The sequence below is a fragment of the Sturnira hondurensis genome, unplaced genomic scaffold (genome assembly GCF_014824575.4).
Source record: "Sturnira hondurensis isolate 20B ecotype Veracruz unplaced genomic scaffold, ASM1482457v3 Scaffold0008196, whole genome shotgun sequence".
NCBI lineage: Eukaryota > Metazoa > Chordata > Mammalia > Chiroptera > Phyllostomidae > Sturnira > Sturnira hondurensis.
The window spans coordinates 1,614,370-1,624,454 of NW_028080827.1; the positions used below are offsets into that span (position 1 = coordinate 1,614,370).

At 47.2% G+C, this 10,085-nt stretch overlaps 1 long non-coding RNA gene across 1 annotated transcript; it reads left to right on the plus strand.

Moving 5' to 3' along the window:
* Nucleotides 1-237: 237 nt before the first annotated feature.
* On the plus strand, nt 238-8,662 carry LOC118992586 (uncharacterized). Its single transcript, XR_005067651.1, has 3 exons — nt 238-417; nt 7,234-7,311; nt 8,593-8,662. It is a non-coding gene; the product is annotated as an uncharacterized LOC118992586 (long non-coding RNA).
* Nucleotides 8,663-10,085: the final 1,423 nt, after the last annotated feature.

The window sequence follows — 10,085 nt, forward strand, 5'->3', positions numbered from 1 at the left end:
GGTGGGGGACAGCGTGGGGTCCCAAAAGGTGGGAGGTGAAGCTGGGCAGACAGGTCGTGGCCAGAACAGAAGAGGCTTTTCAGGGCTGGGCTGAAAGCTCCAGGCTTTATCCTGTCAGCTGGGAGAACGCAGCCATGTTTGTGACCCAGAAAGGTAAACAGCACACCTGTGCTTAGTTTCCTTTAAGGCTGGCCTGGCAGACACTCCTCACCCAGGTGAGTCCTGACGCCTGTCACTGTGCCGTCCTCCTCCCAGTCCCCACTTGGGAGAGGCCTGTGGAGCAGGGTCAAGCCCTGTCCCCATTTCCGGGTCAGAAGGGCAGGTAAACGAGAGCGGGTGTACAGGAAGGTGTTTGCTGGAGGCACACCTTTCTGGTTTAAACCAGCTGGAAAATTGGGGGCCGCTCAGGAAAAACAGGTGAACAGTAGGGCTGGTGGAAGGGCCCCGGGGCTGACTGAGTCAAGAGACTGGTGTTTTGTAAAGCGCTTCATTCCTTCTCAGAACCCCAGTTTCATCAGCTGTAAGCTGAAGGGGGTGGACCAGGTGATCTTCCAACTCTATGGTTTGAGGAAATGAGGACACTCAGGGCAGCAGTGTGGGGTTTTGTGGATAAGCTGCTGAAGGTGGGGCCTACCAGACAGAATGAAGCCTCAGATCTGGCCTCTGCCACAGGCCCAGGCAGCCTCCCCTTGCCCTTGCCCTTGCCCTTGCCCAGGTGAGATTTGTGGACCATGGGAGGTGGGGGAGTGGAGTTCCCCAGACCCAGTGGAGAGAGTCTCTCCACTTCTACAAGTGCCAGTCTCCTTATCTGTAAAGTGGGAGTAATAATGAAAGTGCCTACCTGTAGGGCCAGGCTGCCTTGGCCAGGCTGCCCTAGGATGCAATCCAACTGCTACGGGTACCCCCGCCCCCCACCAGGTGCGAGTGCCGCATCTCTCTTCCTCAGCAATCTGCAGCCCACAGGAGCCAGGGGAAGGAGCAGATACCTGCTGCAGGGGCAGGTGGGCGGTGAGAGTGGGAGGTCAGCCGAGGGCCGAGGGCCCAGAGGAAAGATGGCAACCCCAGAAAAGACGTGGGGGCAGCTGGGTCCACCTCACCTGGGCAGGCGCACCTTAGCCCTGTGACCTTGAGGCCAGCCCCCTCTAGTCACAGTCACCTGAAAGCCCCCAGGTTCACAGGTGCCCTTGTTTTAAGACACCTTTTTCTGCCTTTATTAGCACTCCGCTCCAGGCTGAGTGTGTGAAATTGACGTACATACGCTTATAATTAATTTTTTAAATGCAAATGCGTACACATGGATTAAGAGAACCTAGGTGATTCGCACAGCAAACATTTACAGAGGGTTTACAGCGCCAAGGCCCATGCTAGGCCTGGAGGACACAGGGCCTGTCTGCGCTCTCACAGCAGTGAGAACAGAACCCCACGGGATCATGGGGAGGGTCAGGGAAGACCCCCAGGAGGAGAGAGACCCCTGAGGGATACCTGGATGGCAGCGCCGGGGACCTGAACAGTGTGGGCGGGGCCAGAAGGCAGGTGCTGCGAGCAGTAGATTGTGGTCAAAGCAGGAAGTCCACAAGGAAGTGTTCCTGCTGCATTCATAGAAGACTCATTTGCATAAATGTCATAAATATACGCATCCTCGCTAGACCTGGAGCTGGAGGAGAGGGAACCCTGTGCGTTACATTCTCGCTTGATTCCTGTACTTGCAGGGTACCTAGCACATAGTGAGCGTTCCATTCAATTGGTGTTAAGTGTACACATAAATGAGAAGTAATTCAGCGTTAATGTGAGTTCGATCAGAAGGGGCCATGAAACCAGGTTAACGAGCGTGGGTGTTATCCTAAGGACAACAGGGACCACAGAAGGTTTCCAGTAAGGGAGTGACTTGGTCAGTTTGGGGCTCTGGGACTCCCTCTTTGGTTTCGGTGTGGAGAATGGCTGGAGACAGAGTCCAGGTAGCTGAGGGTGGTGACTAAAACTCCAGCCATGGCTGTGGAGTGAGGGGACTGGCCAGATTTGAGAGTTTAAGGAAGTGTACCCGGGGTCCAGGGAGTGGGTGAGTGGACGCACGAAGGGAGGGAGACTGAGGCACAGGGAGGCTGCCGGGCCGTCTGGTCTGGCAGGCTTACCACCACGGTCCTGCTGGGCTGTGCGCACATTCCGAGGTGGTCCTTGCCTCGGGCCTTTGTGAGGACCCATCCTCACTACCTGTGGCTTGTCCCCTAGTAGGCATGACCCCTGAGGGCTGGGCCCTGGCCACCTTTGCGTCCCTCCTGCCCAGCACAGTGCCTGGCAGGTAGCGACTGCTCATTAGGTGTTTAATGACTGAAATTCTGATTGATTGGAAGTTGTATATAAAACTTAAAGTGTGGGTGATATTATTTATTAAATACAACGTCACAGGCATCTTTCAAAACATGGGTCACATGAAGGAAAAAATCGTTTGTGGAGACTTGGGAGATGGGGTGTGGGAGGGGAGGGAGGGGCTCCCCTGAGCTGTGAGGCCTGCCAACCAGCAGGCCAGCCTGGCTCTGGGCTGTCTCTCCCTGAGGTGGGAGCCTGTGGGAGCAGCAGTTTGGTCACCTACGGGACACCTGCTCAAGATAGAAATTGGTGTGTCACCAGCAATAGAAGATTCTGGAAACCTGAGGTGTGAGTGAGAAGATGCAGGGTGAGTGTGTGGCAGGATTCGGGGAGGAGGGCTGGAATGCCCCTGAAAAAAGAACTTTTGCAGAGGAGGCAGACGAGTGAGTCAGGGAGGACTGCGGACACCTCCAGACAGTGAGGCCTGTGGCTGCTGCTCTCCTCCCTCCTCCCTCCTCATTATCCCGTTGCTGCCATCAGAGAGAGGCACCAGCTGGGGAGCCTGTGCTGGAACCCCAGCTTCCAGGGTTCAAGTGTGGGTGCGTGGCTCACTTCCCCTTGTGGTCACTAGAATGCGACATTCTGTGGTTCCCCTGCGTCTTCACAGGGTGGACTCCTGGGCTGCTGTGCTGTCTCTTCAGTGCAGTCACTTATTTTATTTCGGCTTATTACCCTGTTACTCTCCACACTCTGGCTTTTCTCCCCTGAATTTCTCCAGATTGTCATGCCCACAAACGACTGAGCCAGGCTCTCTCTTCCTGCTGTGCCCATGGGCATGGGCAGTCAAGGGTATTGGCCAGCTTCCTCCCTGCCGCTCACCCTCTGGTCTGGCTGAGAAAAAGGTCCAGAGCTGGCCAAGGTGGAGGGTGGAGGACACCCAGGGCTGGCTGTCCTCCCAGCCATTGCACAGCCGGGTTCTGTTGGAAGCCACTTTGCCTGGTTTCAGGAGTCGTAACTGCCCCCCATGGCTAAGGCTAGTGAGCGACCTCCAGACTGCGGGCCACTAAGGAGACAAAGCTTGTCTCTGGTAGCAGCGCTGCTTCTGCTTCATCCCCTGCCCCCAGCGCTTGGTTGGTTAGTCAGAGATGGGTAAGACCCCTGGGGGGGGGCAACCTAAGCCAGACATGATCATTTGGGGGGCCCCCAAGGAAGGACTCGAGGGGCTGCAACAAAGGGAGTGATGGACCCTCGCCCCCTGGCTATTCTCACATAGCCTGAGTCCCCATTTCCATCTGGGAGAAGTGCTTCCTGGCTCTAATCCACTGAAGCCTGAAAACCTATGATGGGGGAGCCCTTTGTCGGCTAGAGCAGATTCTGGGGTGATCGAGCGTAAGAAAGAGTTCACAAAGTCCTGTGAAGCCTGCTTTGCTAAGAGTGCTTTCATTCATATGATAAGGGTCAAAGCAGGAAATGAGTATGTCTCCCATACTCATTTTGCAAGTTTTTGCAACCCCCTTTCCTGACAGACACTGACTCAGACTAAGCCCTCAGACTAAGATTTCTTTGAAATGTTATGTACTGTTTGATCCTTGACACCTGACATTGATTGATGAGCTTTACCTGTGTATTACCTAATGTATTTACCTGTGTATTTACCTAATAAAAGCCATTGAAGAAGAGGTTCTTGGTCCTTTTCCTGTGAGAGATTGACCACCTCTCCTCCCCAAGCGGATCATGTCTTGGCAGTTTTATTTTCATCTGTGGCAGACGGGGGGACTTGCTGGCAAAGCTGCTCCCACAGGGTTCCATCGCCGGGTAAGGTACAGAGTGCGCTGTCGAAAGGAACAGGAACTTGGGGACAGAAAGCCCTGATTGGTGGTGTGTATTGATTTCTATGGTGTGAATGTTCCCATGTGACCACTTTCAGGCGGCTGAGGATGAGTCCCTAGCTCAGAACTGGGATAACAATGGGGTGGCCAAAAAGTCCACTTAGTTTTTTCCATAAAATAAAAGACATTTTTCATTTTCATGAATAACTTCATTGATTTGGATATTTTGAGTATGTCGGCTCTCTCCTGCTTTTGGCTTCCAGTGGGTAGAGGCCAGGGATGCTGCTAAACACCTTCCAGTGCATCAGGCAGCCCCACAGAAAGAATTGTCTGGTCAAAGTGTCAGTAGTACCAAGAACTTCACAAACCAATTTTGACAGGTTTGATGTAACAAGCACCTTCTCCATACACTGTGCAAATTTATTTTTTTTGCATTTTAGTTGTGTTCTTTACCTTTTCTTGAAATAATAAAACACAATATGCCAAAAATGTTACATATCTTTTCCATATTCAATATTAAAATAGCTGCAGAAAAATTCACCAATTTTGATAAGCTTTTAAAAGTGCATGCTAATGTGACAGCTGTCACAATGCAGTTTAATAAAATTGTTTCGACTGGAGTTACAGACAACTAGGCACTACTAGAGCCAGCTTATGGAAAAAGCTAAACGAACTTTTTGGCCAACCCAGTATTCCCTTCATGCAGAAACAGTACATATAGACAGCCTCAAGACCATATGTAATTATAAAATGTAGTAAAAAAAAGGAAAACGAGAAGTAGGAAGTGATGTGTTTTGAGTATTTGTTGCTTTTTAAAAATATACCTTATTTTCCAACAAGGTTTAATAATTTATATTTTAAAACAATAGCTGCTTAACAACTAACTGCTTTGCAAAGTTCCTGAAACTTTACCAATTAGCTCTTGCAAGCACTGTGGGCTGGCTCCAGCAGACCTTGGCGTTCACCTGGGCCAGGAGGAAAGGGGGGGCTCCAAACCTCAGTTTAGGGGACAACATTTACACTGATGAGCACTCTCACCTGGTAGCCTTTCCTACCTGACTTTGGGCACTGTCAGTCTGTGCAGGGGGTGGGCAGCAAGCCTCAGCATCCCCATCTGTAGTCACACCCAGGAGAAGCAGAGCCTGGCCACAGGCACCCCCTCCTGCCCAGCAGACACGCACTTTCCTGAGCCTGCCCAGTCCCAGCCTGTGGGTGTCTACCCTAGCAACCCCCAGAGCCAGGAAGCTTTAGTGGTGCAATGTCTTTCGCCTTTTGAAGATGTGAAATCTGGTGAGGAACTTCCACATAGCTCAGAAAGTGGGTTTACCCAATCACCCCCAATGAAGAAAACAAAAGCAAACAAAGCCTCTTTCTGAGCCTTTATTTCCATGGGCTGCAAGGGGTGGGGGCTAGTCCTGGGTGTGAACACATGTGGGACAGAAGAGAGCTTCAGGGGTGCAATTCAACCTGGTCTTATTTCTGAACAGTGAGAATGAAAAGCACCAGGAAGTTCATTTGCAACATTTTAAATGAGCCAGTCCTTGTGCTGGGTCTTGGGGACGTTGGAAGTGGTGACTCAGAGCAGTGAAACTCCAGCTTGACGTTCTTGCTGATGACCTTGGTGACAATCACCTTCCACCCACACCCCAGATATGCCTCGGGCCCTGGTTTATGTCTTGCCTGCAAGTGGAGGTTCCTTCACTCTGCTCATGACCTCAGCTGAGCACAAGCTGACTCTCCCACCAGCCTCTCCTCGTTCGCTATTGGAGTTGTCACCTCTACCTACAGTACTGGGTTGGCCAAAAAGTCCATTTAGATTTATCCGCAAAATAAAAGACACATTTTTCATTTTCACCAATGACTTTCTTGATTTGGATATTTGGAGTCTGTCAGCTATCTCCTGCTATTGGCTTCTAGTGGGTAGAGACCAGGGGTGCTGCTGAACATCTGCCAGTGCATCAGACAGTCCCACGGCAAAGAATTATTTGGCCAAAGTGTCAATAGTACCAAGAAACTTCACAAACCACTTTTGACATGTTTGATCAGTCACAGCACCTTCTCCACACACTGCCCCCAAATTTTGTGTTTCATCTGCATTTTTACCTTTCATGAAATAAAGCACAATAGGTTGAAAATATTGCTTATCTTCTTCCATTTTCAATATTAAAATGGCTACATACAAATTCACCAATTTGATGTTTTTTAAAAAATGCACTTTGATATGACAGCTGTCACAACACAGTCTAACAGAATTGTTTTGATTGGAGTTAAAGACGACTAAGCACCACTGGAGCCACTGTACGGAAAAAACTAAACAAACTTTTTGGCCAGCCCAACACATCTGACTTCTCCCTTGGAGTCTTCCTTTGAGTGTGGGGTTTATGTGCTCTGATTTCTAAGCTCAAGAAGGTTAAGACCTTGTCACTCATACACTCACTCATTCGGTGGGGAGGGAGTTAGTAGAGGAGGAAGGAGGATGGACCGTCTTAGTTGGGGGCCAGCTCAGGGGAGCATCCACCCTGAATCTGTTACAGAGCAGGAGTTCATCCCCCTGGTGCCGGCAGAGCCAAACACTAGACACTGAAAATGCAGTGGAGAAATATCGGCTATTTTATTACGAGTGGCACCACCCAGGAGAATGGGAAGCTCTGAGGTCTGTTTCGTTATCCCTCTGTCTAGTGTCATGGGAAAGTAGCCAAGGGGTCAGTCCACCTTAGTGCTCAGGAGCTGAAATAACTTAGGTCAAGGACCCTCGGTCTCCAGCTGAGGCAGGAGGAGAGGCAGAGAGAGGCAGGCTGCTTGCTGGTCGCCTACCAGGCCTCAGGACTCAAACACACCCTAGACACACCATTTTTCCATCCCCAGCAACTGGGGCTGGTTTCCCACTAGTTTTCTGAGGCTCACCAAAGTCAGTTTTAAGCAATCACAAAATGTAATTAATGAAAACAAAACCAAAAAGAGGAATCAGGAAAAGGCGGAGGAAAAATAGTTATACCCCCTGACCAAACCCCTGTTCGCCTCTCCTTGCAGCCTGTGCAGGTGGGCACCTCCCTTTTGTCCCAATGTGTGCTAGTTACTCTCTTCTTCCATCCACCTGCAGGTGACTCTCAGAGGGAATTGCCATGGATTCTGCTTGATGCCCTGTCTACCTTCCCTCACCTGGCTTTCCTGCCTTCAGGTAAAGACCTTTTTTGTCCCTTCATTCTGAGCAAAAAAAGATTAATGTGTTGTTCCCACCAAGAGACCCAGTTCTATCTGTATTCTATCTAGCTACATAATCGTTTAAAGTTTGATTTCTCACTCTTTAACATTGTTTGTTTGCAAAATATTTTGGGAGATTTAGGGGACATTCAGGCACCACCCATGGTATGGCTCAGGAGCAAAGGTGGGGCGCCATCTGCTGGTCATTTTTGAGTATAACAAAATCGAACTTGCATCGAGCCCCGTTTGCAGAGGTGAAAATGAATTGATATTTAAAGTTAAAGGTGGAAAAGGTGGTGCGTGCAACAACACGGGTAATAACAAAGGATTTGTGTCAAAATATAAAGAACTTTTATAAGTTAATAAAAGTAAAAAACAGCACTATAATAGAGGATATATTGGGTCAGCCGACATCTGTTTAGTTTTTTCTGTAAAATAAAAGACACGTTTTTCATTTTCACGAATAACTTTATTGACTTGGATATTTTGAGTATGTTGGTTATCTCCCACTACTGGCTTCTAGTGGGTAGAGGCCAGGGGTGCCTCTAAATATCTTTCAGTGCATAAGACAGCCTCACTGCAAATAATTATTTGATTAAAATGTCAATAGTGTTAAGCAACTTTGAAAACCACTTTTGACACATTTGATCAGTCACAGCACCTTCTCCATATACTGCACAAATTATTTTTTGCATTTTGGTTGTCTTTTTACCTTTCTCAAAATAATAAAGCACAATATATTAAAATATTGCTTCTTTTCTTCCATTTTCAATATTAAAATGGCATCACAAAAATTCACCAATTTTGATATGTTTTTTAAAAATGCACATTGATATGACAACTGTCACGATAGTCAAACAAAATTGTTTCGAATGAAGCCACCAAGAACTACTACAGCCACTGTATGAAAAAAACTAAACAAACTTTTTGGTTAACCTGATACAGTGGACAACGAATTTATGAAAGGTGGTCAATTTTTTGTTCTTAGAGACTCAGGGGATGAGAAGTGGAGGACTACCAGCTCTTTAAAAAAGTCTCTCAGGTAATTCAGATTTTACCCACTAGGGGGAGCTCGTTCATTTCTTTTTAATTTGCATCAGGGAAATGCAGGTGTAAAACCACAGTAAGGTCTGGTGTTTCCTTAGTAAGAGACTGACAATGCCAAGCTTGCAAAAATGTCGGGCAATGGGTGTTTTCATATACTGCTGGTGGGGGTACAAATTGATACAACATTGAAAACTCGTTCACCATTATCTAGAGACAGAAATGGGACCTGAAATAAGAAAGCCTTCTGAGGCTGGTAATGCTACATTTCTTGACCTGGGTGTTTATGTTTATTTTGTGATAGCTTATCTTTGATTTGACCACTCAAAAATATACCTAACAGTTGTAAAGTAAAAAAATTAAAAAGTCAAAGGTGGAAAGATAAAGTGGGATTTCTGACCAGAAGAACACGGGTTTAGTGAGTAGACAGAAGCTCAGGAAAGGAGAAAAGCAGGTGTGGGCTGAGACATATTGCTACATACTTCAGATTCTTCCCTTAAGGGTCTGCCTGTCTTTCTTCACCCTCAGAATTCTTGCCCTGTGTACACATTTCGTTTCAACTTTTCCCCTCCTTCAATGATCTTCATAGGGAATAATAACTTAAAGGGCTGAAAAATGTTCGGGGCTTTTAGGAGAGCACCAGTGAGTTTAGGGAAGATAGTTTGGTCAAACGGAGGCAGTGGAATCGAGTGCTATTCTGATGCCTCAGTTAAGGAACGGTAAACTTTGGGCTACTCTTTCACCAAGCACACGTGTAGCTGCGTGAAGCTGAGTGCTCCTGAACTGTTATACTTCCATCACTTTTACACACCTGTTATCTAAAACGCTGCTTGTGACTTTAACTACATCAGTCTATATTGGTTCCTTTTTGTATCAACATACTTACTAGTTTTACTAACTATCCTTAAGAGTTGTCTGTGACCTTCTAGTCCTGTGATGCAACTCCACCGCTCTGACTTTGGGCAAGTCACTGACCTTCTCCAGGTTCATTTCTTCATTTGCAAATGAAGATTATAATGTTCTTCAAGGTACCATCTCAAGATTAAATAATACATATAAAGGGCACAGCACAGTATCTGAAGTGCAATAAGGGCCCAATAGATGTTAACGATGATTATTTCCCCCATAAACCAAAAGTGGACTGTAGTTTGGAATGGCTGACACGTGGGAGGCAGGATATTGGTGATGGAGAGGTTGGAACTGTGGGTGGAGAAGCAAGCAGTTCCCAGATCAAAAGGATTTTGTGTGTCATGACCAAGATGATGGACTTTTCCCTACAGGCCACAGCTTCTTAAGCCATCCATGATGTGAGTGTGATCTTCTATCTGTAGGGGTGAGGTTATGGCCCAAGATATTCCCCCTAAACTAATATTGTTTCATTTCCTGTTTAATTTTAAAAACACATAGGAATTTTGCGTGTTATTCTATAACGTGTTCAGTGGGAGGGAGGTGACCTTCAAAGGTCTATTCCTGGTTGAATACAATGGATGGCATTGGAAGTGGTCTGAACCCACTTGAGAGAAAACCGTGTCTAGTCATCGAGCCAACTTTTTGAGATGTCCCAGTTTCAGTCTCATGGTGGGTTAAAGATGAGAATGATTCTGAAATCAAATATATATATTGATAGCCAAACATTAGAAATTCTGCAATACTTTTCCGTAGGGGTTTTAAAAAACCCTGGACTTTGGAAAATATCCTCACACACAA